At 49.3% G+C, this 20,228-nt stretch overlaps 61 non-coding genes across 61 annotated transcripts; 37 read left to right on the top strand and 24 right to left on the bottom strand.

The window, feature by feature from the left end:
- The first annotated feature begins 15 nt into the window (after positions 1 to 15).
- On the top strand, positions 16 to 97 carry trnas-uga (transfer RNA serine (anticodon UGA)). The gene has a single exon. It is a non-coding gene; the product is annotated as a tRNA-Ser (tRNA).
- Positions 98 to 318: 221 nt separating this feature from the next.
- Positions 319 to 390, top strand: trnag-ccc (transfer RNA glycine (anticodon CCC)). The gene has a single exon. It is a non-coding gene; the product is annotated as a tRNA-Gly (tRNA).
- Positions 391 to 622: 232 nt separating this feature from the next.
- On the bottom strand, positions 623 to 694 carry trnae-cuc (transfer RNA glutamic acid (anticodon CUC)). The gene has a single exon. It is a non-coding gene; the product is annotated as a tRNA-Glu (tRNA).
- Positions 695 to 828: 134 nt separating this feature from the next.
- Positions 829 to 900, bottom strand: trnae-cuc (transfer RNA glutamic acid (anticodon CUC)). Its single transcript has one exon. It is a non-coding gene; the product is annotated as a tRNA-Glu (tRNA).
- Positions 901 to 1,143: 243 nt separating this feature from the next.
- On the top strand, positions 1,144 to 1,225 carry trnas-uga (transfer RNA serine (anticodon UGA)). The gene has a single exon. It is a non-coding gene; the product is annotated as a tRNA-Ser (tRNA).
- A 221-nt stretch (positions 1,226 to 1,446) lies between these two features.
- Positions 1,447 to 1,518, top strand: trnag-ccc (transfer RNA glycine (anticodon CCC)). The gene has a single exon. It is a non-coding gene; the product is annotated as a tRNA-Gly (tRNA).
- Positions 1,519 to 1,744: 226 nt separating this feature from the next.
- trnae-cuc (transfer RNA glutamic acid (anticodon CUC)) lies at positions 1,745 to 1,816 on the bottom strand. Its single transcript has one exon. It is a non-coding gene; the product is annotated as a tRNA-Glu (tRNA).
- Positions 1,817 to 2,265: 449 nt separating this feature from the next.
- On the top strand, positions 2,266 to 2,347 carry trnas-uga (transfer RNA serine (anticodon UGA)). The gene has a single exon. It is a non-coding gene; the product is annotated as a tRNA-Ser (tRNA).
- A 221-nt stretch (positions 2,348 to 2,568) lies between these two features.
- trnag-ccc (transfer RNA glycine (anticodon CCC)) lies at positions 2,569 to 2,640 on the top strand. Its single transcript has one exon. It is a non-coding gene; the product is annotated as a tRNA-Gly (tRNA).
- Positions 2,641 to 2,854: 214 nt separating this feature from the next.
- trnae-cuc (transfer RNA glutamic acid (anticodon CUC)) lies at positions 2,855 to 2,926 on the bottom strand. Its single transcript has one exon. It is a non-coding gene; the product is annotated as a tRNA-Glu (tRNA).
- Positions 2,927 to 3,375: 449 nt separating this feature from the next.
- On the top strand, positions 3,376 to 3,457 carry trnas-uga (transfer RNA serine (anticodon UGA)). Its single transcript has one exon. It is a non-coding gene; the product is annotated as a tRNA-Ser (tRNA).
- Positions 3,458 to 3,678: 221 nt separating this feature from the next.
- Positions 3,679 to 3,750, top strand: trnag-ccc (transfer RNA glycine (anticodon CCC)). Its single transcript has one exon. It is a non-coding gene; the product is annotated as a tRNA-Gly (tRNA).
- Positions 3,751 to 3,982: 232 nt separating this feature from the next.
- On the bottom strand, positions 3,983 to 4,054 carry trnae-cuc (transfer RNA glutamic acid (anticodon CUC)). Its single transcript has one exon. It is a non-coding gene; the product is annotated as a tRNA-Glu (tRNA).
- Positions 4,055 to 4,188: 134 nt separating this feature from the next.
- trnae-cuc (transfer RNA glutamic acid (anticodon CUC)) lies at positions 4,189 to 4,260 on the bottom strand. The gene has a single exon. It is a non-coding gene; the product is annotated as a tRNA-Glu (tRNA).
- Positions 4,261 to 4,503: 243 nt separating this feature from the next.
- trnas-uga (transfer RNA serine (anticodon UGA)) lies at positions 4,504 to 4,585 on the top strand. The gene has a single exon. It is a non-coding gene; the product is annotated as a tRNA-Ser (tRNA).
- A 221-nt stretch (positions 4,586 to 4,806) lies between these two features.
- Positions 4,807 to 4,878, top strand: trnag-ccc (transfer RNA glycine (anticodon CCC)). The gene has a single exon. It is a non-coding gene; the product is annotated as a tRNA-Gly (tRNA).
- A 232-nt stretch (positions 4,879 to 5,110) lies between these two features.
- Positions 5,111 to 5,182, bottom strand: trnae-cuc (transfer RNA glutamic acid (anticodon CUC)). Its single transcript has one exon. It is a non-coding gene; the product is annotated as a tRNA-Glu (tRNA).
- A 134-nt stretch (positions 5,183 to 5,316) lies between these two features.
- On the bottom strand, positions 5,317 to 5,388 carry trnae-cuc (transfer RNA glutamic acid (anticodon CUC)). Its single transcript has one exon. It is a non-coding gene; the product is annotated as a tRNA-Glu (tRNA).
- A 243-nt stretch (positions 5,389 to 5,631) lies between these two features.
- Positions 5,632 to 5,713, top strand: trnas-uga (transfer RNA serine (anticodon UGA)). The gene has a single exon. It is a non-coding gene; the product is annotated as a tRNA-Ser (tRNA).
- A 221-nt stretch (positions 5,714 to 5,934) lies between these two features.
- trnag-ccc (transfer RNA glycine (anticodon CCC)) lies at positions 5,935 to 6,006 on the top strand. Its single transcript has one exon. It is a non-coding gene; the product is annotated as a tRNA-Gly (tRNA).
- Positions 6,007 to 6,221: 215 nt separating this feature from the next.
- Positions 6,222 to 6,293, bottom strand: trnae-cuc (transfer RNA glutamic acid (anticodon CUC)). Its single transcript has one exon. It is a non-coding gene; the product is annotated as a tRNA-Glu (tRNA).
- Positions 6,294 to 6,427: 134 nt separating this feature from the next.
- Positions 6,428 to 6,499, bottom strand: trnae-cuc (transfer RNA glutamic acid (anticodon CUC)). Its single transcript has one exon. It is a non-coding gene; the product is annotated as a tRNA-Glu (tRNA).
- A 243-nt stretch (positions 6,500 to 6,742) lies between these two features.
- Positions 6,743 to 6,824, top strand: trnas-uga (transfer RNA serine (anticodon UGA)). The gene has a single exon. It is a non-coding gene; the product is annotated as a tRNA-Ser (tRNA).
- A 220-nt stretch (positions 6,825 to 7,044) lies between these two features.
- Positions 7,045 to 7,116, top strand: trnag-ccc (transfer RNA glycine (anticodon CCC)). Its single transcript has one exon. It is a non-coding gene; the product is annotated as a tRNA-Gly (tRNA).
- Positions 7,117 to 7,331: 215 nt separating this feature from the next.
- Positions 7,332 to 7,403, bottom strand: trnae-cuc (transfer RNA glutamic acid (anticodon CUC)). Its single transcript has one exon. It is a non-coding gene; the product is annotated as a tRNA-Glu (tRNA).
- A 449-nt stretch (positions 7,404 to 7,852) lies between these two features.
- trnas-uga (transfer RNA serine (anticodon UGA)) lies at positions 7,853 to 7,934 on the top strand. Its single transcript has one exon. It is a non-coding gene; the product is annotated as a tRNA-Ser (tRNA).
- A 221-nt stretch (positions 7,935 to 8,155) lies between these two features.
- On the top strand, positions 8,156 to 8,227 carry trnag-ccc (transfer RNA glycine (anticodon CCC)). The gene has a single exon. It is a non-coding gene; the product is annotated as a tRNA-Gly (tRNA).
- Positions 8,228 to 8,459: 232 nt separating this feature from the next.
- Positions 8,460 to 8,531, bottom strand: trnae-cuc (transfer RNA glutamic acid (anticodon CUC)). The gene has a single exon. It is a non-coding gene; the product is annotated as a tRNA-Glu (tRNA).
- Positions 8,532 to 8,980: 449 nt separating this feature from the next.
- trnas-uga (transfer RNA serine (anticodon UGA)) lies at positions 8,981 to 9,062 on the top strand. The gene has a single exon. It is a non-coding gene; the product is annotated as a tRNA-Ser (tRNA).
- Positions 9,063 to 9,282: 220 nt separating this feature from the next.
- trnag-ccc (transfer RNA glycine (anticodon CCC)) lies at positions 9,283 to 9,354 on the top strand. Its single transcript has one exon. It is a non-coding gene; the product is annotated as a tRNA-Gly (tRNA).
- Positions 9,355 to 9,569: 215 nt separating this feature from the next.
- Positions 9,570 to 9,642, bottom strand: trnae-cuc (transfer RNA glutamic acid (anticodon CUC)). The gene has a single exon. It is a non-coding gene; the product is annotated as a tRNA-Glu (tRNA).
- A 449-nt stretch (positions 9,643 to 10,091) lies between these two features.
- trnas-uga (transfer RNA serine (anticodon UGA)) lies at positions 10,092 to 10,173 on the top strand. Its single transcript has one exon. It is a non-coding gene; the product is annotated as a tRNA-Ser (tRNA).
- A 221-nt stretch (positions 10,174 to 10,394) lies between these two features.
- Positions 10,395 to 10,466, top strand: trnag-ccc (transfer RNA glycine (anticodon CCC)). The gene has a single exon. It is a non-coding gene; the product is annotated as a tRNA-Gly (tRNA).
- Positions 10,467 to 10,698: 232 nt separating this feature from the next.
- Positions 10,699 to 10,770, bottom strand: trnae-cuc (transfer RNA glutamic acid (anticodon CUC)). The gene has a single exon. It is a non-coding gene; the product is annotated as a tRNA-Glu (tRNA).
- A 449-nt stretch (positions 10,771 to 11,219) lies between these two features.
- On the top strand, positions 11,220 to 11,301 carry trnas-uga (transfer RNA serine (anticodon UGA)). Its single transcript has one exon. It is a non-coding gene; the product is annotated as a tRNA-Ser (tRNA).
- A 221-nt stretch (positions 11,302 to 11,522) lies between these two features.
- Positions 11,523 to 11,594, top strand: trnag-ccc (transfer RNA glycine (anticodon CCC)). Its single transcript has one exon. It is a non-coding gene; the product is annotated as a tRNA-Gly (tRNA).
- Positions 11,595 to 11,826: 232 nt separating this feature from the next.
- Positions 11,827 to 11,898, bottom strand: trnae-cuc (transfer RNA glutamic acid (anticodon CUC)). Its single transcript has one exon. It is a non-coding gene; the product is annotated as a tRNA-Glu (tRNA).
- Positions 11,899 to 12,032: 134 nt separating this feature from the next.
- On the bottom strand, positions 12,033 to 12,104 carry trnae-cuc (transfer RNA glutamic acid (anticodon CUC)). The gene has a single exon. It is a non-coding gene; the product is annotated as a tRNA-Glu (tRNA).
- A 243-nt stretch (positions 12,105 to 12,347) lies between these two features.
- Positions 12,348 to 12,429, top strand: trnas-uga (transfer RNA serine (anticodon UGA)). Its single transcript has one exon. It is a non-coding gene; the product is annotated as a tRNA-Ser (tRNA).
- Positions 12,430 to 12,650: 221 nt separating this feature from the next.
- Positions 12,651 to 12,722, top strand: trnag-ccc (transfer RNA glycine (anticodon CCC)). Its single transcript has one exon. It is a non-coding gene; the product is annotated as a tRNA-Gly (tRNA).
- A 215-nt stretch (positions 12,723 to 12,937) lies between these two features.
- On the bottom strand, positions 12,938 to 13,009 carry trnae-cuc (transfer RNA glutamic acid (anticodon CUC)). Its single transcript has one exon. It is a non-coding gene; the product is annotated as a tRNA-Glu (tRNA).
- A 134-nt stretch (positions 13,010 to 13,143) lies between these two features.
- On the bottom strand, positions 13,144 to 13,215 carry trnae-cuc (transfer RNA glutamic acid (anticodon CUC)). Its single transcript has one exon. It is a non-coding gene; the product is annotated as a tRNA-Glu (tRNA).
- A 243-nt stretch (positions 13,216 to 13,458) lies between these two features.
- On the top strand, positions 13,459 to 13,540 carry trnas-uga (transfer RNA serine (anticodon UGA)). The gene has a single exon. It is a non-coding gene; the product is annotated as a tRNA-Ser (tRNA).
- Positions 13,541 to 13,760: 220 nt separating this feature from the next.
- Positions 13,761 to 13,832, top strand: trnag-ccc (transfer RNA glycine (anticodon CCC)). The gene has a single exon. It is a non-coding gene; the product is annotated as a tRNA-Gly (tRNA).
- Positions 13,833 to 14,047: 215 nt separating this feature from the next.
- trnae-cuc (transfer RNA glutamic acid (anticodon CUC)) lies at positions 14,048 to 14,119 on the bottom strand. The gene has a single exon. It is a non-coding gene; the product is annotated as a tRNA-Glu (tRNA).
- A 449-nt stretch (positions 14,120 to 14,568) lies between these two features.
- On the top strand, positions 14,569 to 14,650 carry trnas-uga (transfer RNA serine (anticodon UGA)). The gene has a single exon. It is a non-coding gene; the product is annotated as a tRNA-Ser (tRNA).
- A 220-nt stretch (positions 14,651 to 14,870) lies between these two features.
- Positions 14,871 to 14,942, top strand: trnag-ccc (transfer RNA glycine (anticodon CCC)). The gene has a single exon. It is a non-coding gene; the product is annotated as a tRNA-Gly (tRNA).
- A 215-nt stretch (positions 14,943 to 15,157) lies between these two features.
- On the bottom strand, positions 15,158 to 15,229 carry trnae-cuc (transfer RNA glutamic acid (anticodon CUC)). The gene has a single exon. It is a non-coding gene; the product is annotated as a tRNA-Glu (tRNA).
- Positions 15,230 to 15,678: 449 nt separating this feature from the next.
- Positions 15,679 to 15,760, top strand: trnas-uga (transfer RNA serine (anticodon UGA)). Its single transcript has one exon. It is a non-coding gene; the product is annotated as a tRNA-Ser (tRNA).
- A 221-nt stretch (positions 15,761 to 15,981) lies between these two features.
- On the top strand, positions 15,982 to 16,053 carry trnag-ccc (transfer RNA glycine (anticodon CCC)). The gene has a single exon. It is a non-coding gene; the product is annotated as a tRNA-Gly (tRNA).
- Positions 16,054 to 16,268: 215 nt separating this feature from the next.
- trnae-cuc (transfer RNA glutamic acid (anticodon CUC)) lies at positions 16,269 to 16,340 on the bottom strand. Its single transcript has one exon. It is a non-coding gene; the product is annotated as a tRNA-Glu (tRNA).
- A 449-nt stretch (positions 16,341 to 16,789) lies between these two features.
- On the top strand, positions 16,790 to 16,871 carry trnas-uga (transfer RNA serine (anticodon UGA)). Its single transcript has one exon. It is a non-coding gene; the product is annotated as a tRNA-Ser (tRNA).
- Positions 16,872 to 17,092: 221 nt separating this feature from the next.
- On the top strand, positions 17,093 to 17,164 carry trnag-ccc (transfer RNA glycine (anticodon CCC)). Its single transcript has one exon. It is a non-coding gene; the product is annotated as a tRNA-Gly (tRNA).
- Positions 17,165 to 17,379: 215 nt separating this feature from the next.
- trnae-cuc (transfer RNA glutamic acid (anticodon CUC)) lies at positions 17,380 to 17,451 on the bottom strand. Its single transcript has one exon. It is a non-coding gene; the product is annotated as a tRNA-Glu (tRNA).
- Positions 17,452 to 17,900: 449 nt separating this feature from the next.
- On the top strand, positions 17,901 to 17,982 carry trnas-uga (transfer RNA serine (anticodon UGA)). The gene has a single exon. It is a non-coding gene; the product is annotated as a tRNA-Ser (tRNA).
- A 221-nt stretch (positions 17,983 to 18,203) lies between these two features.
- Positions 18,204 to 18,275, top strand: trnag-ccc (transfer RNA glycine (anticodon CCC)). Its single transcript has one exon. It is a non-coding gene; the product is annotated as a tRNA-Gly (tRNA).
- Positions 18,276 to 18,490: 215 nt separating this feature from the next.
- trnae-cuc (transfer RNA glutamic acid (anticodon CUC)) lies at positions 18,491 to 18,562 on the bottom strand. The gene has a single exon. It is a non-coding gene; the product is annotated as a tRNA-Glu (tRNA).
- A 449-nt stretch (positions 18,563 to 19,011) lies between these two features.
- On the top strand, positions 19,012 to 19,093 carry trnas-uga (transfer RNA serine (anticodon UGA)). The gene has a single exon. It is a non-coding gene; the product is annotated as a tRNA-Ser (tRNA).
- Positions 19,094 to 19,314: 221 nt separating this feature from the next.
- Positions 19,315 to 19,386, top strand: trnag-ccc (transfer RNA glycine (anticodon CCC)). The gene has a single exon. It is a non-coding gene; the product is annotated as a tRNA-Gly (tRNA).
- A 215-nt stretch (positions 19,387 to 19,601) lies between these two features.
- Positions 19,602 to 19,673, bottom strand: trnae-cuc (transfer RNA glutamic acid (anticodon CUC)). The gene has a single exon. It is a non-coding gene; the product is annotated as a tRNA-Glu (tRNA).
- A 449-nt stretch (positions 19,674 to 20,122) lies between these two features.
- On the top strand, positions 20,123 to 20,204 carry trnas-uga (transfer RNA serine (anticodon UGA)). The gene has a single exon. It is a non-coding gene; the product is annotated as a tRNA-Ser (tRNA).
- The last annotated feature ends 24 nt before the right edge of the window (positions 20,205 to 20,228 follow it).

The following is a 20,228-nucleotide window of genomic DNA, read 5'->3' as shown; positions in this document are numbered from 1 at the left end:
AACAGTGGAGGGAAGGTAGTTGTGGCCGAGTGGTCAAGGCGATGGACTTGAAATCCATTGGGGGTTCCCCGCGCAGGTTCGAATCCTGTCAACTACGGAAACCTCAACCTTCCTTCCTTCGTCACTGTGTCAGACGGAGGTGTGTTGTTGAAGTGAGGCGTTACACCGAAACGTGTGCGATTGCTGAAATTCACAGTGTGTTCATTGCAAATGTCAGTCTGGCATTGTAGACTCTGATTTAGTAAAAATTCTACAACGTCTGGCAAGTGCTGTTATGGGTTCATCATTTGTGCTGGCGTTGAAAGCGGGCTTTTCAAGGCATTGGTGGTATAGTGGCGAGCATAGCTGCTTCCCAAGCAGTTGACCCGGGTTCGATTCCCGGCCAATGCATGAAGTGAAGAGGCAGCTGCGCCATCTGGTCATCTATGGGGGAAGTGAGAAGTCCTTTTAAATAAGTTGCAGTACACAGAGCACTAACCACTAGATGAGCAGGGAGACACCTGGCAGACACCAGGGTGTGGAAGGATGAAACAACTGAAAATCACCCCTGACACAAAATTGTCCTGGCTTGACCAATTTACTGGCTTGGCTATATAAGCAGCAACCTCATGCCACCTCTGCTTTCCCTGACCGGGAATCGAACCCGGGCCGCGGCGGTGAGAGCGCCGAATCCTAGCCACTAGACCATCAGGGAACCACGACCTTGGGGGGAAGGATGACACAACTGAAATCATACACTGTGATCACCCTGACACAAAACTGGACGAGTTCGACCAAATAACTGCCATGGCTACATGAGTAACAATCACACTTCACGCCACCTCCGCTTTCCCTGACCGGGAATCGAACCCGGGCCTCGGCGGTGAGAGCGCCGAATCCTAGCCACTAGACCATCAGGGACCCGCTTTTCCCTGATTGGAAGAAACATGTTCAATAAAAACTTGTGCTCATAGAAAAGATGTTCAACAGGGTTCAAAATATCGGGGCTGTCCCACTTAGCATGCTTGTAACTGATATTGCAATGGCTGTGAATTATTGTCATTCCCATATCTACTGCAGCCTTTTTTTTCATCCAATTGGGCTGGCATTGTAAACAAGGAAACCTCTAAAATTGGCTGAACCCATTGAAACAGTGGAGGGAAGGTAGTTGTGGCCGAGTGGTCAAGGCGATGGACTTGAAATCCATTGGGGGTTCCCCGCGCAGGTTCGAATCCTGTCAACTACGGAAACCTCAACCTTCCTTCCTTCGTCACTGTGTCAGACGGAGGTGTGTTGTTGAAGTGAGGCGTTACACCGAAACGTGTGCGATTGCTGAAATTCTCAGTGTGTTCATTGCAAATGTCAGTCTGGCATTGTAGACTCTGATTTAGTAAAAATTCTACAACGTCTGGCAAGTGCTGTTATGGGTTCATCATTTGTGCTGGCGTTGAAAGCGGGCTTTTCAAGGCATTGGTGGTATAGTGGCGAGCATAGCTGCTTCCCAAGCAGTTGACCCGGGTTCGATTCCCGGCCAATGCATGAAGTGAAGAGGCAGCTGCGCCATCTGGTCATCTATGGGGGAAGTGAGAAGTCCTCTTAAATAAGTTGCAGTACACAGAGCACTAACCACTAGATGAGCAGGGAGACACCTGGCAGACACTTGGCAGACACCAGGGTGTGGAAGGATGAAACAACTGAAAATCACCCCTGACACAAAATTGTCCTGGCTTGACTATATAAGCAGCAACCTCATGCCACCTCTGCTTTCCCTGACCGGGAATCGAACCCGGGCCGCGGCAGTGAGAGCGCCGAATCCTAGCCACTAGACCATCAGGGAACCACGACCTTGGGGGGAAGGATGACACAACTGAAATCATACACTGTGATCACCCTGACACAAAACTGGACGAGTTCGACCAAATAACTGCCATGGCTACATGAGTAACAATCACACTTCACGCCACCTCCGCTTTCCCTGACCGAGAATCGAACCCCGGCCGCGGCGGTGAGAGCGCCGAAACCTAGCCACTAGACCATCAGGGACCCGCTTTTCCCTCATTGGAAGAAACATGTTCAATAAAAACTTGTGCTCATAGAAAAGATGTTCAACAGGGTTCAAAATATCGGGGCTGTCCCACTTAGCATGCTTGTAACTGATATTGCAATGGCTGTGAATTATTGTCATTCCCATATCTACTGCAGCCTTTTTTTTCATCCAATTGGGCTGGCATTGTAAACAAGGAAACCTCTAAAATTGGCTGAACCCATTGAAACAGTGGAGGGAAGGTAGTTGTGGCCGAGTGGTCAAGGCGATGGACTTGAAATCCATTGGGGGTTCCCCGCGCAGGTTCGCATCCTGTCAACTACGGAAACCTCAACCTTCCTTCCTTCGTCACTGTGTCAGACGGAGGTGTGTTGTTGAAGTGAGGCGTTACACCGAAACGTGTGCGATTGCTGAAATTCACAGTGTGTTCATTGCAAATGTCAGTCTGGCATTGTAGACTCTGATTTAGTAAAAATTCTACAACGTCTGGCAAGTGCTGTTATGGGTTCATCATTTGTGCTGGCGTTGAAAGCGGGCTTTTCAAGGCATTGGTGGTATAGTGGCGAGCATAGCTGCTTCCCAAGCAGTTGACCCGGGTTCGATTCCCGGCCAATGCATGAAGTGAAGAGGCAGCTGCGCCATCTGGTCATCTATGGGGGAAGTGAGAAGTCCTTTTAAATAAGTTGCAGTACACAGAGCACTAACCACTAGATGAGCAGGGAGACACCTGGCAGACACCAGGGTGTGGAAGGATGAAACAACTGAAAATCACCCCTGACACAAAATTTCCTGGCTTGACTATATAAGCAGCAACCTCATGCCACCTCTGCTTTCCCTGACCGGGAATCGAACCCGGGCCGCGGCGGTGAGAGCGCCGAATCCTAGCCACTAGACCATCAGGAAACCACGACCTTGGGGGGAAGGATGACACAACTGAAATCATACACTGTGATCACCCTGACACAAAACTGGACGAGTTCGACCAAATAACTGCCATGGCTACATGAGTAACAATCACACTTCACGCCACCTCCGCTTTCCCTGACCGAGAATCGAACCCCGGCCGCGGCGGTGAGAGCGCCGAAACCTAGCCACTAGACCATCAGGGACCCGCTTTTCCCTCATTGGAAGAAACATGTTCAATAAAAACTTGTGCTCATAGAAAAGATGTTCAACAGGGTTCAAAATATCGGGGCTGTCCCACTTAGCATGCTTGTAACTGATATTGCAATGGCTGTGAATTATTGTCATTCCCATATCTACTGCAGCCTTTTTTTTCATCCAATTGGGCTGGCATTGTAAACAAGGAAACCTCTAAAATTGGCTGAACCCATTGAAACAGTGGAGGGAAGGTAGTTGTGGCCGAGTGGTCAAGGCGATGGACTTGAAATCCATTGGGGGTTCCCCGCGCAGGTTCGAATCCTGTCAACTACGGAAACCTCAACCTTCCTTCCTTCGTCACTGTGTCAGACGGAGGTGTGTTGTTGAAGTGAGGCGTTACACCGAAACGTGTGCGATTGCTGAAATTCACAGTGTGTTCATTGCAAATGTCAGTCTGGCATTGTAGACTCTGATTTAGTAAAAATTCTACAACGTCTGGCAAGTGCTGTTATGGGTTCATCATTTGTGCTGGCGTTGAAAGCGGGCTTTTCAAGGCATTGGTGGTATAGTGGCGAGCATAGCTGCTTCCCAAGCAGTTGACCCGGGTTCGATTCCCGGCCAATGCATGAAGTGAAGAGGCAGCTGTGCCATCTGGTCATCTATGGGGGAAGTGAGAAGTCCTTTTAAATAAGTTGCGGTACACAGAGCACTAACCACTAGATGAGCAGGGAGACACCTGGCAGACACCAGGGTGTGGAAGGATGAAACAACTGAAAATCACCCCTGACACAAAATTGTCCTGGCTTGACCAATTTACTGGCTTGGCTATATAAGCAGCAACCTCATGCCACCTCTGCTTTCCCTGACCGGGAATCGAACCCGGGCCGCGGCGGTGAGAGCGCCGAATCCTAGCCACTAGACCATCAGGGAACCACGACCTTGGGGGGAAGGATGACACAACTGAAATCATACACTGTGATCACCCTGACACAAAACTGGACGAGTTCGACCAAATAACTGCCATGGCTACATGAGTAACAATCACACTTCACGCCACCTCCGCTTTCCCTGACCGAGAATCGAACCCGGGCCGCGGCGGTGAGAGCGCCGAAACCTAGCCACTAGACCATCAGGGACCCGCTTTTCCCTCATTGGAAGAAACATGTTCAATAAAAACTTGTGCTCATAGAAAAGATGTTCAACAGGGTTCAAAATATCGGGGCTGTCCCACTTAGCATGCTTGTAACTGATATTGCAATGGCTGTGAATTATTGTCATTCCCATATCTACTGCAGCCTTTTTTTTCATCCAATTGGGCTGGCATTGTAAACAAGGAAACCTCTAAAATTGGCTGAACCCATTGAAACAGTGGAGGGAAGGTAGTTGTGGCCGAGTGGTCAAGGCGATGGACTTGAAATCCATTGGGGGTTCCCCGCGCAGGTTCGAATCCTGTCAACTACGGAAACCTCAACCTTCCTTCCTTCGTCACTGTGTCAGACGGAGGTGTGTTGTTGAAGTGAGGCGTTACACCGAAACGTGTGCGATTGCTGAAATTCACAGTGTGTTCATTGCAAATGTCAGTCTGGCATTGTAGACTCTGATTTAGTAAAAATTCTACAACGTCTGGCAAGTGCTGTTATGGGTTCATCATTTGTGCTGGCGTTGAAAGCGGGCTTTTCAAGGCATTGGTGGTATAGTGGCGAGCATAGCTGCTTCCCAAGCAGTTGACCCGGGTTCGATTCCCGGCCAATGCATGAAGTGAAGAGGCAGCTGCGCCATCTGGTCATCTATGGGGGAAGTGAGAAGTCCTTTTAAATAAGTTGCGGTACACAGAGCACTAACCACTAGATGAGCAGGGAGACACCTGGCAGACACCAGGGTGTGGAAGGATGAAACAACTGAAAATCACCCCTGACACAAAATTGTCCTGGCTTGACCAATTTACTGGCTTGGCTATATAAGCAGCAACCTCATGCCACCTCTGCTTTCCCTGACCGGGAATCGAACCCGGGCCGCGGCGGTGAGAGCGCCGAATCCTAGCCACTAGACCATCAGGGAACCACGACCTTGGGGGGAAGGATGACACAACTGAAATCATACACTGTGATCACCCTGACACAAAACTGGACGAGTTCGACCAAATAACTGCCATGGCTACATGAGTAACAATCACACTTCACGCCACCTCCGCTTTCCCTGACCGAGAATCGAACCCGGGCCGCGGCGGTGAGAGCGCCGAAACCTAGCCACTAGACCATCAGGGACCCGCTTTTCCCTGATTGGAAGAAACATGTTCAATAAAAACTTGTGCTCATAGAAAAGATGTTCAACAGGGTTCAAAATATCGGGGCTGTCCCACTTAGCATGCTTGTAACTGATATTGCAATGGCTGTGAATTATTGTCATTCCCATATCTACTGCAGCCTTTTTTTTCATCCAATTGGGCTGGCATTGTAAACAAGGAAACCTCTAAAATTGGCTGAACCCATTGAAACAGTGGAGGGAAGGTAGTTGTGGCCGAGTGGTCAAGGCGATGGACTTGAAATCCATTGGGGGTTCCCCGCGCAGGTTCGAATCCTGTCAACTACGGAAACCTCAACCTTCCTTCCTTCGTCACTGTGTCAGACGGAGGTGTGTTGTTGAAGTGAGGCGTTACACCGAAACGTGTGCGATTGCTGAAATTCACAGTGTGTTCATTGCAAATGTCAGTCTGGCATTGTAGACTCTGATTTAGTAAAAATTCTACAACGTCTGGCAAGTGCTGTTATGGGTTCATCATTTGTGCTGGCGTTGAAAGCGGGCTTTTCAAGGCATTGGTGGTATAGTGGCGAGCATAGCTGCTTCCCAAGCAGTTGACCCGGGTTCGATTCCCGGCCAATGCATGAAGTGAAGAGGCAGCTGCGCCATCTGGTCATCTATGGGGGAAGTGAGAAGTCCTTTTAAATAAGTTGCAGTACACAGAGCACTAACCACTAGATGAGCAGGGAGACACCTGGCAGACACCAGGGTGTGGAAGGATGAAACAACTGAAAATCACCCCTGACACAAAATTGTCCTGGCTTGACTATACAAGCAGCAACCTCATGCCACCTCTGCTTTCCCTGACCGGTAATCGAACCCGGGCCGCGGCGGTGAGAGCGCCGAATCCTAGCCACTAGACCATCAGGGAACCACGACCTTGGGGGGAAGGATGACACAACTGAAATCATACACTGTGATCACCCTGACACAAAACTGGACGAGTTCGACCAAATAACTGCCATGGCTACATGAGTAACAATCACACTTCACGCCACCTCCGCTTTCCCTGACCGGGAATCGAACCCGGGCCGCGGCGGTGAGAGCGCCAAATCCTAGCCACTAGACCACCAGGGACCCGCTTTTCCCTGATTGGAAGAAACATGTTCAATAAAAACTTGTGCTCATAGAAAAGATGTTCAACAGGGTTCAAAATTTCGGGGCTGTCCCACTTAGCATGCTTGTAACTGATATTGCAATGGCTGTGAATTATTGTCATTCCCATATCTACTGCAGCCTTTTTTTTCATCCAATTGGGCTGGCATTGTAAACAAGGAAACCTCTAAAATTGGCTGAACCCATTAAAACAGTGGAGGGAAGGTAGTTGTGGCCGAGTGGTCAAGGCGATGGACTTGAAATCCACTGGGGGTTCCCCGCGCAGGTTCGAATCCTGTTAACTACGGAAACCTCAGCCTTCCTTCCTTCGTCACTGTGTCAGACGGAGGTGTGTTGTTGAAGTGAGGCGTTACACCGAAACGTGTGCGATTGCTGAAATTCACAGTGTGTTCATTGCAAATGTCAGTCTGGCATTGTAGACTCTAATTTAGTAAAAATTCTACAACGTCTGGCAAGTGCTGTTATGGGTTCATCATTTGTGCTCATCATTGTGCGGGCTTTTCAAGGCATTGGTGGTATAGTAGCGAGCATAGCTGCTTCCCAAGCAGTTGACCCGGGTTCGATTCCCGGCCAATGCATGAAGTGAAGAGGCAGCTGCGCCATCTGGTCATCTATGGGGGAAGTGAGAAGTCCTTTTAAATAAGTTGCAGTACACAGAGCACTAACCACTAGATGAGCAGGGAGACACCTGGCAGACACCAGGGTGTGGAAGGATGAAACAACTGAAAATCACCCCTGACACAAAATTGTCCTGGCTTGACTATATAAGCAGCAACCTCATGCCACCTCTGCTTTCCCTGACCGGGAATCGAACCCGGGCCGCGGCGGTGAGAGCGCCGAATCCTAGCCACTAGACCATCAGGGAACCACGACCTTGGGGGGAAGGATGACACAACTGAAATCATACACTGTGATCACCCTGACACAAAACTGGACGAGTTCGACCAAATAACTGCCATGGCTACATGAGTAACAATCACACTTCACGCCACCTCCGCTTTCCCTGACCGAGAATCGAACCCGGGCCGCGGCGGTGAGAGCGCCGAAACCTAGCCACTAGACCATCAGGGACCCGCTTTTCCCTCATTGGAAGAAACATGTTCAATAAAAACTTGTGCTCATAGAAAAGATGTTCAACAGGGTTCAAAATATCGGGGCTGTCCCACTTAGCATGCTTGTAACTGATATTGCAATGGCTGTGAATTATTGTCATTCCCATATCTACTGCAGCCTTTTTTTTCATCCAATTGGGCTGGCATTGTAAACAAGGAAACCTCTAAAATTGGCTGAACCCATTGAAACAGTGGAGGGAAGGTAGTTGTGGCTGAGTGGTCAAGGCGATGGACTTGAAATCCATTGGGGGTTCCCCGCGCAGGTTCGAATCCTGTCAACTACGGAAACCTCAACCTTCCTTCCTTCGTCACTGTGTCAGACGGAGGTGTGTTGTTGAAGTGAGGCGTTACACCGAAACGTGTGCGATTGCTGAAATTCACAGTGTGTTCATTGCAAATGTCAGTCTGGCATTGTAGACTCTGATTTAGTAAAAATTCTACAACGTCTGGCAAGTGCTGTTATGGGTTCATCATTTGTGCTGGCGTTGAAAGCGGGCTTTTCAAGGCATTGGTGGTATAGTGGCGAGCATAGCTGCTTCCCAAGCAGTTGACCCGGGTTCGATTCCCGGCCAATGCATGAAGTGAAGAGGCAGCTGCGCCATCTGGTCATCTATGGGGGAAGTGAGAAGTCCTTTTAAATAAGTTGCAGTACACAGAGCACTAACCACTAGATGAGCAGGGAGACACCTGGCAGACACCAGGGTGTGGAAGGATGAAACAACTGAAAATCACCCCTGACACAAAATTGTCCTGGCTTGACCAATTTACTGGCTTGGCTATATAAGCAGCAACCTCATGCCACCTCTGCTTTCCCTGACCGGGAATCGAACCCGGGCCGCGGCGGTGAGAGCGCCGAATCCTAGCCACTAGACCATCAGGGAACCACGACCTTGGGGGGAAGGATGACACAACTGAAATCATACACTGTGATCACCCTGACACAAAACTGGACGAGTTCGACCAAATAACTGCCATGGCTACATGAGTAACAATCACACTTCACGCCACCTCCGCTTTCCCTGACCGAGAATCTAACCCGGGCCGCGGCGGTGAGAGCGCCGAAACCTAGCCACTAGACCATCAGGGACCCGCTTTTCCCTCATTGGAAGAAACATGTTCAATAAAAACTTGTGCTCATAGAAAAGATGTTCAACAGGGTTCAAAATTTCGGGGCTGTCCCACTTAGCATGCTTGTAACTGATATTGCAATGGCTGTGAATTATTGTCATTCCCATATCTACTGCAGCCTTTTTTTTCATCCAATTGGGCTGGCATTGTAAACAAGGAAACCTCTAAAATTGGCTGAACCCATTAAAACAGTGGAGGGAAGGTAGTTGTGGCCGAGTGGTCAAGGCGATGGACTTGAAATCCACTGGGGGTTCCCCGCGCAGGTTCGAATCCTGTTAACTACGGAAACCTCAGCCTTCCTTCCTTCGTCACTGTGTCAGACGGAGGTGTGTTGTTGAAGTGAGGCGTTACACCGAAACGTGTGCGATTGCTGAAATTCACAGTGTGTTCATTGCAAATGTCAGTCTGGCATTGTAGACTCTAATTTAGTAAAAATTCTACAACGTCTGGCAAGTGCTGTTATGGGTTCATCATTTGTGCTCATCATTGTGCGGGCTTTTCAAGGCATTGGTGGTATAGTAGCGAGCATAGCTGCTTCCCAAGCAGTTGACCCGGGTTCGATTCCCGGCCAATGCATGAAGTGAAGAGGCAGCTGCGCCATCTGGTCATCTATGGGGGAAGTGAGAAGTCCTTTTAAATAAGTTGCAGTACACAGAGCACTAACCACTAGATGAGCAGGGAGACACCTGGCAGACACCAGGGTGTGGAAGGATGAAACAACTGAAAATCACCCCTGACACAAAATTGTCCTGGCTTGACTATATAAGCAGCAACCTCATGCCACCTCTGCTTTCCCTGACCGGGAATCGAAACCCGGGCCGCGGCGGTGAGAGCGCCGAATCCTAGCCACTAGACCATCAGGGAACCACAACCTTGGGGGGAAGGATGACACAACTGAAATCATACACTGTGATCACCCTGACACAAAACTGGACGAGTTCGACCAAATAACTGCCATGGCTACATGAGTAACAATCACACTTCACGCCACCTCCGCTTTCCCTGACCGAGAATCGAACCCGGGCCGCGGCGGTGAGAGCGCCGAAACCTAGCCACTAGACCATCAGGGACCCGCTTTTCCCTCATTGGAAGAAACATGTTCAATAAAAACTTGTGCTCATAGAAAAGATGTTCAACAGGGTTCAAAATATCGGGGCTGTCCCACTTAGCATGCTTGTAACTGATATTGCAATGGCTGTGAATTATTGTCATTCCCATATCTACTGCAGCCTTTTTTTTCATCCAATTGGGCTGGCATTGTAAACAAGGAAACCTCTAAAATTGGCTGAACCCATTGAAACAGTGGAGGGAAGGTAGTTGTGGCCGAGTGGTCAAGGCGATGGACTTGAAATCCATTGGGGGTTCCCCGCGCAGGTTCGAATCCTGTCAACTACGGAAACCTCAACCTTCCTTCCTTCGTCACTGTGTCAGACGGAGGTGTGTTGTTGAAGTGAGGCGTTACACCGAAACGTGTGCGATTGCTGAAATTCACAGTGTGTTCATTGCAAATGTCAGTCTGGCATTGTAGACTCTGATTTAGTAAAAATTCTACAACGTCTGGCAAGTGCTGTTATGGGTTCATCATTTGTGCTGGCGTTGAAAGCGGGCTTTTCAAGGCATTGGTGGTATAGTGGCGAGCATAGCTGCTTCCCAAGCAGTTGACCCGGGTTCGATTCCCGGCCAATGCATGAAGTGAAGAGGCAGCTGCGCCATCTGGTCATCTATGGGGGAAGTGAGAAGTCCTTTTAAATAAGTTGCAGTACACAGAGCACTAACCACTAGATGAGCAGGGAGACACCTGGCAGACACCAGGGTGTGGAAGGATGAAACAACTGAAAATCACCCCTGACACAAAATTGTCCTGGCTTGACCAATTTACTGGCTTGGCTATATAAGCAGCAACCTCATGCCACCTCTGCTTTCCCTGACCGGGAATCGAACCCGGGCCGCGGCGGTGAGAGCGCCGAATCCTAGCCACTAGACCATCAGGGAACCACGACCTTGGGGGGAAGGATGACACAACTGAAATCATACACTGTGATCACCCTGACACAAAACTGGACGAGTTCGACCAAATAACTGCCATGGCTACATGAGTAACAATCACACTTCACGCCACCTCCGCTTTCCCTGACCGAGAATCGAACCCGGGCCGCGGCGGTGAGAGCGCCGAAACCTAGCCACTAGACCATCAGGGACCCGCTTTTCCCTCATTGGAAGAAACATGTTCAATAAAAACTTGTGCTCATAGAAAAGATGTTCAACAGGGTTCAAAATATCGGGGCTGTCCCACTTAGCATGCTTGTAACTGATATTGCAATGGCTGTGAATTATTGTCATTCCCATATCTACTGCAGCCTTTTTTTTCATCCAATTGGGCTGGCATTGTAAACAAGGAAACCTCTAAAATTGGCTGAACCCATTGAAACAGTGGAGGGAAGGTAGTTGTGGCCGAGTGGTCAAGGCGATGGACTTGAAATCCATTGGGGGTTCCCCGCGCAGGTTCGAATCCTGTCAACTACGGAAACCTCAACCTTCCTTCCTTCGTCACTGTGTCAGACGGAGGTGTGTTGTTGAAGTGAGGCGTTACACCGAAACGTGTGCGATTGCTGAAATTCACAGTGTGTTCATTGCAAATGTCAGTCTGGCATTGTAGACTCTGATTTAGTAAAAATTCTACAACGTCTGGCAAGTGCTGTTATGGGTTCATCATTTGTGCTGGCGTTGAAAGCGGGCTTTTCAAGGCATTGGTGGTATAGTGGCGAGCATAGCTGCTTCCCAAGCAGTTGACCCGGGTTCGATTCCCGGCCAATGCATGAAGTGAAGAGGCAGCTGCGCCATCTGGTCATCTATGGGGGAAGTGAGAAGTCCTTTTAAATAAGTTGCAGTACACAGAGCACTAACCACTAGATGAGCAGGGAGACACCTGGCAGACACCAGGGTGTGGAAGGATGAAACAACTGAAAATCACCCCTGACACAAAATTGTCCTGGCTTGACCAATTTACTGGCTTGGCTATATAAGCAGCAACCTCATGCCACCTCTGCTTTCCCTGACCGGGAATCGAACCCGGGCCGCGGCGGTGAGAGCGCCAAATCCTAGCCACTAGACCATCAGGGAACCACGACCTTGGGGGGAAGGATGACACAACTGAAATCATACACTGTGATCACCCTGACACAAAACTGGACGAGTTCGACCAAATAACTGCCATGGCTACATGAGTAACAATCACACTTCACGCCACCTCCGCTTTCCCTGACCGGGAATCGAACCCGGGCCGCGGCGGTGAGAGCGCCGAATCCTAGCCACTAGACCATCAGGGACCCGCTTTTCCCTGATTGGAAGAAACATGTTCAATAAAAACTTGTGCTCATAGAAAAGATGTTCAACAGGGTTCAAAATATCGGGGCTGTCCCACTTAGCATGCTTGTAACTGATATTGCAATGGCTGTGAATTATTGTCATTCCCATATCTACTGCAGCCTTTTTTTTCATCCAATTGGGCTGGCATTGTAAACAAGGAAACCTCTAAAATTGGCTGAACCCATTGAAACAGTGGAGGGAAGGTAGTTGTGGCCGAGTGGTCAAGGCGATGGACTTGAAATCCATTGGGGGTTCCCCGCGCAGGTTCGAATCCTGTCAACTACGGAAACCTCAACCTTCCTTCCTTCGTCACTGTGTCAGACGGAGGTGTGTTGTTGAAGTGAGGCGTTACACCGAAACGTGTGCGATTGCTGAAATTCTCAGTGTGTTCATTGCAAATGTCAGTCTGGCATTGTAGACTCTGATTTAGTAAAAATTCTACAACGTCTGGCAAGTGCTGTTATGGGTTCATCATTTGTGCTGGCGTTGAAAGCGGGCTTTTCAAGGCATTGGTGGTATAGTGGCGAGCATAGCTGCTTCCCAAGCAGTTGACCCGGGTTCGATTCCCGGCCAATGCATGAAGTGAAGAGGCAGCTGCGCCATCTGGTCATCTATGGGGGAAGTGAGAAGTCCTTTTAAATAAGTTGCAGTACACAGAGCACTAACCACTAGATGAGCAGGGAGACACCTGGCAGACACCAGGGTGTGGAAGGATGAAACAACTGAAAATCACCCCTGACACAAAATTGTCCTGGCTTGACTATATAAGCAGCAACCTCATGCCACCTCTGCTTTCCCTGACCGGTAATCGAACCCGGGCCGCGGCGGTGAGAGCGCCGAATCCTAGCCACTAGACCATCAGGGAACCACGACCTTGGGGGGAAGGATGACACAACTGAAATCATACACTGTGATCACCCTGACACAAAACTGGACGAGTTCGACCAAATAACTGCCATGGCTACATGAGTAACAATCACACTTCACGCCACCTCCGCTTTCCCTGACCGGGAATCGAACCCGGGCCGCGGCGGTGAGAGCGCCAAATCCTAGCCACTAGACCACCAGGGACCCGCTTTTCCCTGATTGGAAGAAACATGTTCAATAAAAACTTGTGCTCATAGAAAAGATGTTCAACAGGGTTCAAAATTTCGGGGCTGTCCCACTTAGCATGCTTGTAACTGATATTGCAATGGCTGTGAATTATTGTCATTCCCATATCTACTGCAGCCTTTTTTTTCATCCAATTGGGCTGGCATTGTAAACAAGGAAACCTCTAAAATTGGCTGAACCCATTAAAACAGTGGAGGGAAGGTAGTTGTGGCCGAGTGGTCAAGGCGATGGACTTGAAATCCACTGGGGGTTCCCCGCGCAGGTTCGAATCCTGTTAACTACGGAAACCTCAGCCTTCCTTCCTTCGTCACTGTGTCAGACGGAGGTGTGTTGTTGAAGTGAGGCGTTACACCGAAACGTGTGCGATTGCTGAAATTCACAGTGTGTTCATTGCAAATGTCAGTCTGGCATTGTAGACTCTAATTTAGTAAAAATTCTACAACGTCTGGCAAGTGCTGTTATGGGTTCATCATTTGTGCTCATCATTGTGCGGGCTTTTCAAGGCATTGGTGGTATAGTAGCGAGCATAGCTGCTTCCCAAGCAGTTGACCCGGGTTCGATTCCCGGCCAATGCATGAAGTGAAGAGGCAGCTGCGCCATCTGGTCATCTATGGGGGAAGTGAGAAGTCCTTTTAAATAAGTTGCAGTACACAGAGCACTAACCACTAGATGAGCAGGGAGACACCTGGCAGACACCAGGGTGTGGAAGGATGAAACAACTGAAAATCACCCCTGACACAAAATTGTCCTGGCTTGACTATATAAGCAGCAACCTCATGCCACCTCTGCTTTCCCTGACCGGGAATCGAACCCGGGCCGCGGCGGTGAGAGCGCCGAATCCTAGCCACTAGACCATCAGGGAACCACGACCTTGGGGGGAAGGATGACACAACTGAAATCATACACTGTGATCACCCTGACACAAAACTGGACGAGTTCGACCAAATAACTGCCATGGCTACATGAGTAACAATCACACTTCACGCCACCTCCGCTTTCCCTGACCGAGAATCTAACCCGGGCCGCGGCGGTGAGAGCGCCGAAACCTAGCCACTAGACCATCAGGGACCCGCTTTTCCCTCATTGGAAGAAACATGTTCAATAAAAACTTGTGCTCATAGAAAAGATGTTCAACAGGGTTCAAAATATCGGGGCTGTCCCACTTAGCATGCTTGTAACTGATATTGCAATGGCTGTGAATTATTGTCATTCCCATATCTACTGCAGCCTTTTTTTTCATCCAATTGGGCTGGCATTGTAAACAAAGAAACCTCTAAAATTGGCTGAACCCATTGAAACAGTGGAGGGAAGGTAGTTGTGGCCGAGTGGTCAAGGCGATGGACTTGAAATCCATTGGGGGTTCCCTGCGCAGGTTCGAATCCTGTCAACTACGGAAACCTCAACCTTCCTTCCTTCGTCACTGTGTCAGACGGAGGTGTGTTGTTGAAGTGAGGCGTTACACCGAAACGTGTGCGATTGCTGAAATTCACAGTGTGTTCATTGCAAATGTCAGTCTGGCATTGTAGACTCTAATTTAGTAAAAATTCTACAACGTCTGGCAAGTGCTGTTATGGGTTCATCATTTGTGCTCATCATTGTGCGGGCTTTTCAAGGCATTGGTGGTATAGTAGCGAGCATAGCTGCTTCCCAAGCAGTTGACCCGGGTTCGATTCCCGGCCAATGCATGAAGTGAAGAGGCAGCTGCGCCATCTGGTCATCTATGGGGGAAGTGAGAAGTCCTTTTAAATAAGTTGCAGTACACAGAGCACTAACCACTAGATGAGCAGGGAGACACCTGGCAGACACCAGGGTGTGGAAGGATGAAACAACTGAAAATCACCCCTGACACAAAATTGTCCTGGCTTGACTATATAAGCAGCAACCTCATGCCACCTCTGCTTTCCCTGACCGGGAATCGAACCCGGGCCGCGGCGGTGAGAGCGCCGAATCCTAGCCACTAGACCATCAGGGAACCACGACCTTGGGGGGAAGGATGACACAACTGAAATCATACACTGTGATCACCCTGACACAAAACTGGACGAGTTCGACCAAATAACTGCCATGGCTACATGAGTAACAATCACACTTCACGCCACCTCCGCTTTCCCTGACCGAGAATCTAACCCGGGCCGCGGCGGTGAGAGCGCCGAAACCTAGCCACTAGACCATCAGGGACCCGCTTTTCCCTCATTGGAAGAAACATGTTCAATAAAAACTTGTGCTCATAGAAAAGATGTTCAACAGGGTTCAAAATATCGGGGCTGTCCCACTTAGCATGCTTGTAACTGATATTGCAATGGCTGTGAATTATTGTCATTCCCATATCTACTGCAGCCTTTTTTTTCATCCAATTGGGCTGGCATTGTAAACAAAGAAACCTCTAAAATTGGCTGAACCCATTGAAACAGTGGAGGGAAGGTAGTTGTGGCCGAGTGGTCAAGGCGATGGACTTGAAATCCATTGGGGGTTCCCTGCGCAGGTTCGAATCCTGTCAACTACGGAAACCTCAACCTTCCTTCCTTCGTCACTGTGTCAGACGGAGGTGTGTTGTTGAAGTGAGGCGTTACACCGAAACGTGTGCGATTGCTGAAATTCACAGTGTGTTCATTGCAAATGTCAGTCTGGCATTGTAGACTCTGATTTAGTAAAAATTCTACAACGTCTGGCAAGTGCTGTTATGGGTTCATCATTTGTGCTGGCGTTGAAAGCGGGCTTTTCAAGGCATTGGTGGTATAGTGGCGAGCATAGCTGCTTCCCAAGCAGTTGACCCGGGTTCGATTCCCGGCCAATGCATGAAGTGAAGAGGCAGCTGCGCCATCTGGTCATCTATGGGGGAAGTGAGAAGTCCTTTTAAATAAGTTGCAGTACACAGAGCACTAACCACTAGATGAGCAGGGAGACACCTGGCAGACACCAGGGTGTGGAAGGATGAAACAACTGAAAATCACCCCTGACACAAAATTGTCCTGGCTTGACTATATAAGCAGCAACCTCATGCCACCTCTGCTTTCCCTGACCGGGAATCGAACCCGGGCCGCGGCGGTGAGAGCGCCGAATCCTAGCCACTAGACCATCAGGGAACCACGACCTTGGGGGGAAGGATGACACAACTGAAATCATACACTGTGATCACCCTGACACAAAACTGGACGAGTTCGACCAAATAACTGCCATGGCTACATGAGTAACAATCACACTTCACGCCACCTCCGCTTTCCCTGACCGAGAATCTAACCCGGGCCGCGGCGGTGAGAGCGCCGAAACCTAGCCACTAGACCATCAGGGACCCGCTTTTCCCTCATTGGAAGAAACATGTTCAATAAAAACTTGTGCTCATAGAAAAGATGTTCAACAGGGTTCAAAATATCGGGGCTGTCCCACTTAGCATGCTTGTAACTGATATTGCAATGGCTGTGAATTATTGTCATTCCCATATCTACTGCAGCCTTTTTTTTCATCCAATTGGGCTGGCATTGTAAACAAAGAAACCTCTAAAATTGGCTGAACCCATTGAAACAGTGGAGGGAAGGTAGTTGTGGCCGAGTGGTCAAGGCGATGGACTTGAAATCCATTGGGGGTTCCCTGCGCAGGTTCGAATCCTGTCAACTACGGAAACCTCAACCTTCCTTCCTTCGTCACTGTGTCAGACGGAGGTGTGTTGTTGAAGTGAGGCGTTACACCGAAACGTGTGCGATTGCTGAAATTCACAGTGTGTTCATTGCAAATGTCAGTCTGGCATTGTAGACTCTGATTTAGTAAAAATTCTACAACGTCTGGCAAGTGCTGTTATGGGTTCATCATTTGTGCTGGCGTTGAAAGCGGGCTTTTCAAGGCATTGGTGGTATAGTGGCGAGCATAGCTGCTTCCCAAGCAGTTGACCCGGGTTCGATTCCCGGCCAATGCATGAAGTGAAGAGGCAGCTGCGCCATCTGGTCATCTATGGGGGAAGTGAGAAGTCCTTTTAAATAAGTTGCAGTACACAGAGCACTAACCACTAGATGAGCAGGGAGACACCTGGCAGACACCAGGGTGTGGAAGGATGAAACAACTGAAAATCACCCCTGACACAAAATTGTCCTGGCTTGACTATATAAGCAGCAACCTCATGCCACCTCTGCTTTCCCTGACCGGGAATCGAACCCGGGCCGCGGCGGTGAGAGCGCCGAATCCTAGCCACTAGACCATCAGGGAACCACGACCTTGGGGGGAAGGATGACACAACTGAAATCATACACTGTGATCACCCTGACACAAAACTGGACGAGTTCGACCAAATAACTGCCATGGCTACATGAGTAACAATCACACTTCACGCCACCTCCGCTTTCCCTGACCGAGAATCTAACCCGGGCCGCGGCGGTGAGAGCGCCGAAACCTAGCCACTAGACCATCAGGGACCCGCTTTTCCCTCATTGGAAGAAACATGTTCAATAAAAACTTGTGCTCATAGAAAAGATGTTCAACAGGGTTCAAAATATCGGGGCTGTCCCACTTAGCATGCTTGTAACTGATATTGCAATGGCTGTGAATTATTGTCATTCCCATATCTACTGCAGCCTTTTTTTTCATCCAATTGGGCTGGCATTGTAAACAAAGAAACCTCTAAAATTGGCTGAACCCATTGAAACAGTGGAGGGAAGGTAGTTGTGGCCGAGTGGTCAAGGCGATGGACTTGAAATCCATTGGGGGTTCCCTGCGCAGGTTCGAATCCTGTCAACTATGGAAACCTCAACCTTCCTTCCTTCGTCACTGTGTCAGACGGAGGTGTGTTGTTGAAGTGAGGCGTTACACCGAAACGTGTGCGATTGCTGAAATTCACAGTGTGTTCATTGCAAATGTCAGTCTGGCATTGTAGACTCTGATTTAGTAAAAATTCTACAACGTCTGGCAAGTGCTGTTATGGGTTCATCATTTGTGCTGGCGTTGAAAGCGGGCTTTTCAAGGCATTGGTGGTATAGTGGCGAGCATAGCTGCTTCCCAAGCAGTTGACCCGGGTTCGATTCCCGGCCAATGCATGAAGTGAAGAGGCAGCTGCGCCATCTGGTCATCTATGGGGGAAGTGAGAAGTCCTTTTAAATAAGTTGCAGTACACAGAGCACTAACCACTAGATGAGCAGGGAGACACCTGGCAGACACCAGGGTGTGGAAGGATGAAACAACTGAAAATCACCCCTGACACAAAATTGTCCTGGCTTGACTATATAAGCAGCAACCTCATGCCACCTCTGCTTTCCCTGACCGGGAATCGAACCCGGGCCGCGGCGGTGAGAGCGCCGAATCCTAGCCACTAGACCATCAGGGAACCACGACCTTGGGGGGAAGGATGACACAACTGAAATCATACACTGTGATCACCCTGACACAAAACTGGACGAGTTCGACCAAATAACTGCCATGGCTACATGAGTAACAATCACACTTCACGCCACCTCCGCTTTCCCTGACCGAGAATCTAACCCGGGCCGCGGCGGTGAGAGCGCCGAAACCTAGCCACTAGACCATCAGGGACCCGCTTTTCCCTCATTGGAAGAAACATGTTCAATAAAAACTTGTGCTCATAGAAAAGATGTTCAACAGGGTTCAAAATATCGGGGCTGTCCCACTTAGCATGCTTGTAACTGATATTGCAATGGCTGTGAATTATTGTCATTCCCATATCTACTGCAGCCTTTTTTTTCATCCAATTGGGCTGGCATTGTAAACAAAGAAACCTCTAAAATTGGCTGAACCCATTGAAACAGTGGAGGGAAGGTAGTTGTGGCCGAGTGGTCAAGGCGATGGACTTGAAATCCATTGGGGGTTCCCTGCGCAGGTTCGAATCCTGTCAACTACGGAAACCTCAACCTTCCTTCCTTCGTCACTGTGTCAGACGGAGGTGTGTTGTTGAAGTGAGGCGTTACACCGAAACGTGTGCGATTGCTGAAATTCACAGTGTGTTCATTGCAAATGTCAGTCTGGCATTGTAGACTCTGATTTAGTAAAAATTCTACAACGTCTGGCAAGTGCTGTTATGGGTTCATCATTTGTGCTGGCGTTGAAAGCGGGCTTTTCAAGGCATTGGTGGTATAGTGGCGAGCATAGCTGCTTCCCAAGCAGTTGACCCGGGTTCGATTCCCGGCCAATGCATGAAGTGAAGAGGCAGCTGCGCCATCTGGTCATCTATGGGGGAAGTGAGAAGTCCTTTTAAATAAGTTGCAGTACACAGAGCACTAACCACTAGATGAGCAGGGAGACACCTGGCAGACACCAGGGTGTGGAAGGATGAAACAACTGAAAATCACCCCTGACACAAAATTGTCCTGGCTTGACTATATAAGCAGCAACCTCATGCCACCTCTGCTTTCCCTGACCGGGAATCGAACCCGGGCCGCGGCGGTGAGAGCGCCGAATCCTAGCCACTAGACCATCAGGGAACCACGACCTTGGGGGGAAGGATGACACAACTGAAATCATACACTGTGATCACCCTGACACAAAACTGGACGAGTTCGACCAAATAACTGCCATGGCTACATGAGTAACAATCACACTTCACGCCACCTCCGCTTTCCCTGACCGAGAATCTAACCTGGGCCGCGGCGGTGAGAGCGCCGAAACCTAGCCACTAGACCATCAGGGACCCGCTTTTCCCTCATTGGAAGAAACATGTTCAATAAAAACTTGTGCTCATAGAAAAGATGTTCAACAGGGTTCAAAATATCGGGGCTGTCCCACTTAGCATGCTTGTAACTGATATTGCAATGGCTGTTAATTATTGTCATTCCCATATCTACTGCAGCCTTTTTTTTCATCCAATTGGGCTGGCATTGTAAACAAAGAAACCTCTAAAATTGGCTGAACCCATTGAAACAGTGGAGGGAAGGTAGTTGTGGCCGAGTGGTCAAGGCGATGGACTTGAAATCCATTGGGGGTTCCCCGCGCAGGTTCGAATCCTGTCAACTACGGAAACCTCAACCTTCCTTCCTTCG

This window comes from Scomber japonicus, chromosome 23 (assembly GCF_027409825.1).
Source record: "Scomber japonicus isolate fScoJap1 chromosome 23, fScoJap1.pri, whole genome shotgun sequence".
In the NCBI taxonomy this organism is placed as follows: Eukaryota; Metazoa; Chordata; class Actinopteri; order Scombriformes; family Scombridae; genus Scomber; species Scomber japonicus.
This window is presented reverse-complemented; position numbering and strand designations above follow the sequence as displayed.